The sequence below is a fragment of the Dipodomys spectabilis genome, unplaced genomic scaffold (assembly GCF_019054845.1).
Source record: "Dipodomys spectabilis isolate Male_0828 unplaced genomic scaffold, ASM1905484v1 ptg000192l, whole genome shotgun sequence".
In the NCBI taxonomy this organism is placed as follows: Eukaryota; Metazoa; Chordata; class Mammalia; order Rodentia; family Heteromyidae; genus Dipodomys; species Dipodomys spectabilis.
The window spans coordinates 457,066-462,442 of NW_024870869.1; positions in this window are offsets into that span (position 1 = coordinate 457,066).

Sequence of the window (5,377 nt, forward strand, 5' to 3'; positions counted from 1 at the left end):
AGGAATTGGTTGTGTTGCTCAGGAGCTGGATCCCCAGGCCTTGTCCAGGCCCCTGGCCTGGGGCACGCCAGTTGGACCTGTGCTGCTGTGTATCCCACCTAGGTTACACAGCCTGGAGTACAAATTTCAAATTTCTTCCACTGTTGGCTGTTTTGACCCAGGGGCACTGTTCCTGGCTTGGGCATTTGAGCTCCATTCCAGGGGCGCTCTTGCTCTAGCCTGGCCAGCTGGGTGTGCTCCATGGGCTGGTGGAGCTCTCAAACTATTCCCAGTTTTAGTGGATCCTGTGGGGGAGGAGTCTGGGTCAGGGTCTGGGGATTCCCACCAGCTCTGGTCTCCCTTGAGGGATACACTGTCCCCTGGGGAGTACTCATCCTGGAGCTTGTTGTTGTTTCTGTGTGATGTAGGTCATTGGTTGCCATTGCAATCAGAGTTCAGTTGAAATGGTTGTGGGCTGAGCAGGGTGGTGATGGCTCTGTGTGTTTCACCTCAGGTTCTGTCTCTGTTGATGCTGTTTGGGTTGGCGCCACTGGATGGACCTCCGGCTGAGGAGTTGGGAAGGGGTAACCAGTTAATGAGATAATAGTCTAACAGACTTTCTTACCCAGGTTGTCTTTAAACCTCGATTATCAGATCTGAGCCTCCTGAGTTGCTGTGATTACCGGCATGAGCCACTGGCACCAGCTTTTTTGAAAAAGCAACAATTAATAAGGCAGATACCTTAGATCATGCCTGTAATCCTAGCTACTCCAGAGGCTAAGGTCTGAAGATGATGATTTGAATGTAGTGGTGCAAAAACGTTTGTGTGAGTCTTTTATCTCCAATAAACTGCTCAAGAAAATCCAGAAGTGAAGCTTTGGCTCAAGTGGTAGAGTGCACTCTTGAGCAAAAGAGAATCTCAGGGACAGCACCTAGATCCTGAGTTCAAGCTCCATTTCTGGCACACACACACACACACACACACACACACACACACACACACACACTGAAAAGTAAATAGAAAATGTGAAGAAATCAAGGACAAAAAAATCTGAATATTGTAAGGACTTTTGGGTTTAGAGGTATGACTCAGTTTGTAGGACAATAGCTAATGATTGAAACTTTCAGGTACCAAGGACTTAAAAAAAGAGTTATCTGCCCTGTATTTCCCTTTTGTCATATTCTCATTTGGGAACTATCTTCTTTTAAAAAAAAAACAAATATTGCTGTTTTAGTGGTGATTTACAGCATGGTTACTTTTCTCTATGTCAGGTAACTAGTACATTTTCTTCCTTTTACCTAGTCTCATCTGTTCCCCCATTCTCATCCATTCCCTCCCTTCCCATCTCGACCCTCGAGTTGCATAGTTCACTTTCAACAATGTCCAGTACAGCTAGTGTGTTCTACTGCTGCAATTTTTCACTGATTCTGTATCCTTCCCCTATCTTTCCTTAGATGTGCACGCATATTACATACTGTATATTGGGTAAAGAATACAGAGTCATCACAAAATGAATAGATGAATTAAGACAAGTTCCTTTGTTTCCTTATCTTTGCAATTTAATTCAGTATATGTATTGTTTTATACACATAAGAAGAGGTGCTTGGGTATTACAATTTTGTGATTTTCTCCAAAGCCTGTCCTCTTCTGTTCTTATTGTATATGATGCCTAGAATCATGTACAGTTTGTCATATCCCCTTGAGTTTTAAATCTAACCTTCACATGTCAGGGAGAAAATGTACCATTTGTCTCTATGATCTTGGCTTAACTTTCTTAACATGATTTATTCTAGTTCCATCCATTTCCCTGCAAATGACATTATTTTTTCTTTCTAATGGCTCTTTCTGTAAAATTTCATTGTATATAGATAGCATAATTATTGGATCCATTTATTTATTGTGGGGCATCTGGGTTTTGTACATAACTTGGCACTGTGAATTGAGCAGCAAGGAACATGGTTATGCAAGTGTCCTTGTCATATTATGGTTCATGATGCTCAGGTTAGATGCCTAGAACTGGTATGGCTGCAGGGATGGTATTAGAGAAGGCCTTTTGAGTAACTTCCAGACTGCTTTCCAGAGTGGTTGTATTAGTATACATTCCCACCACCAGTGCAGTAGGATTTCTTTTCCTCCACTTCCCAACAGCATTTGTTTTCAGAATTCAGAATATTTGGGTAAGATAATACCTCAGGATTGCTTTGATTTACATTTTATATGGCCAGGGATGATGAATCTTTTCTGATGGTTCTTTGCCATATTTACCTCTTCTTCTGAGAAGTCTCTCCTTACCTCCTTGCCCATTTAGTGATTGGTTTATTAGGTTTGGGAGAGGTAGTTTCCTGAAATCCATGTATACATTGAATATTAGCCCTTTTTCTGATGTATTGCAGGTAAATATCTTTTCCCAATTTGTTGGCTGTCTTTTTAGTTTAGTGGCTATGTCCCTAGTCTTTGCAGAATTTCTTTCCTTTGATATAGTCCCATTTGTTGGGTCTCTCTCCTATCTGTTGTGCCCCTGGGACTCTATTCAGGAAGTTCCTGCCTGTACCTACAATTTCTAATGTCACCCCTATTCTGTGTTACAGTAGTTTGGCTGATTTTATGGTAGTTAATTCATTTTGAATTGATGTTAGTGCAAGCAGAGGTCCACTTCTAGTTTTCTGACTATGGCTGCCCAGTTTTCGCTACACCAATTGTTGAAAAGGCTATGATTTGTGTGCGTGAGTGTGTGTGTGTGTGTGTGTGTGTGTGTGTGTGTGTGTGTGTGTGTGTGTGTGTGTGTGTCGGTTTTGGGGCTTGAACTCTGGTCCTCAACGCTGTCCTTCAGCTATTCAGCTTAAGTCTAGTGCTTGAGCCACTGTTCCACTTCCCATTTTCTTGTGCTTTATTGGAGATAAGAGTCTCATGGGCTTCCCTGGCCCTGCTGGCCTTAAACAACCATCCTCAGATCTCAGCCTTCTGAGTAGCTAGGATTAAAGGCATGAGCCACAGGCAACTGGCAAGGCTACGTTTTTCCACTGTACATCTTTCACTCCTTTATCAAACATCAGATGATTGTAAGTATGTGGTTTTATTTCTGGGTCTTTTGATCTTTTTTTAATACATTTTCAATGTAAAAATAATGTACAGAGGGTTTACAGTTACATAATCTAGGTGATGAGTACATTTCCTATCAAGCATTATTACCTCCTCCTTCGTTTATCCCCTATCATGCCTTCCCTCCCACCTCCACAGCTACACTCCCCCTGATCCCGCCTAAATTCTGATGCTCGTTTTTCCACAAAGTGTCTTGTGCATCTCATTATTACAATGAGTCAACCTGTATCTCTATTTAAGCATTTTGTTTTTTCCCTTCCCCTCCACAAATTAGAGAAGCATATATAAAATATGCATGGCATCGACATTACATACAGTGAAAACAGGGGTTATACCATGGGGGAGGAACATACAAAGAACAAAAAAAATCACATGATATATTGTAAATACGTTAGAAACAAGAGAAAGAAAGAAAAAACCACTTATGTCCCTATCTTGTGGTTCATTTCACTTATTTGGTCATATGTACATACCTTTTCTTTTTGGAGTGCAGGATAAATGTGTACCAATGGAAAATGACCCAGTCTATGTTTAGGAAAATCAGTAAGTGAGGTCCAAAATCTAGTTTCAGTTGAGGAAAGGGAATCTGTCCTCACAGAATATCCAGACCAATATATCCTACTGCAGGGGATCCAATATCCAATTGAGAAATTAGAATCTCTCCCTCCCTCGACTCAGGAAAAAATCCTATCATTAATGAGGAAGTAGATCTCTTTGAGGACTCTGAGGCAGAATTGCTGCCTGAAGGCAACTTAGAGGCCAATCTAGATTTCGAGATTCCTTCCCCTCTTCCTGGGAAAATTTTTATTTTTCTTTTTGTCCTTATTGCTGTAAAATGTTCATTCTATTTATTTTTCTAACGTCATTAAAATGCCAATGTTTATATTATGTTATACAATTCGTGAATCCTAAATGTTGTTTTTTTCAACCTACAATCTAAAGCACCATGCACTTGTTTTGTTTGTGGGAAAACACAGAGTAAGTGGGGGCTGTACAAGAGAGACTTCTGGATATAAAGGGGACTGTTAAATGCACAGGGAGTGGCAAGGAAGCCAGGCCATGCCTGAATGAGATGATAAGGTGGCTCCAAAAGCTCTAGGACATAGCAGATCAGATGTCCTTAGAAAGCAGTTCTGTCAATTGTGACAAATGCTACAATGCTTATAGTGGTATATGGGACTCTCTTCCAACAGTGAGTTCAAGTCTGTATACATATTTATTGTGCTTTGGGAAATATTGAAGAAAAATTTGGCTCCAATAATATCCAAAATGTACTTAGGATATCCAAAATACATAGGAAATACCTATATTGGAAAGTAAAAGCCATCATCAATAGAAGAAAGAAGGCTTACATAGATGGACAAAGACAAAATCAGGAAGGAAAAAGAATCCACTATTAAATCAGTTATATGCAAATATTTGTGATAATCTTTATATTTTGTATAGTATATTATATGATGTATAAGATTGAATATGATTTTTCATACTACAAAGGCATTTATAATTTTCAGTCTTGAGTATATTTTTCACAAATCTAGTGTAAATCATTATTGGGGAAAGTGGTAATATAACTTTGATTATAATTATATGAATATATTTTTTGTTTCTTAGTACACTATGTATAAAAAACCAGCTATGAGTTAAGTATAGGAGTCTCAGGTCTGTAATCCTAGTGATGTGGGAAGCTGGGTTCTGAGGTTTAGTCTCTCTTACCCCCATGGCATTAGATTTTGAGAGGAGGCCTGGGCCCTCTAGTGTAGCAAAGAGACACACATGCAGTGGGATCACACTCCCTGAACCCAGAGAAAAGTCAGTAGAAATCAGAACAAGCCTCTTATCTTATGACAGTATACTCAGTTCCTGTGCCAAGATGGACATCTGTAGAACGTCATATTGAAAGTTGGCATTCCCTCCAAAAGTGTTTCTGACTATGCTGAATTAAACCTCATTTTACCTTCCAAGCTTCAAACACATAAAAATATGTCAATGGCTCAAGAGAGATGGAGAAAGTCTTACATATACACAAAATTGTATACTCTGCTTCAGTAATTCAATGACAAATCATCAAAGGCATGTTTTGAATTTTTCTTTTTCTTTTTAAGGAAATAGAAATATAGAGTTCATCAGGGAGTGGGTGATAATTTGGTTGCTTAGTTATAGAATGCACTCCTGGGCATGGGACACACTTGCCTTGGTGAATTTCTGTGGCTATGTGTGTCCTCACGCAGCTTCATAAAACAATGGCCATAACTTCTATGATGCCACAGCCATCTTTCCATAGCAGGAAATAGGTGTCAG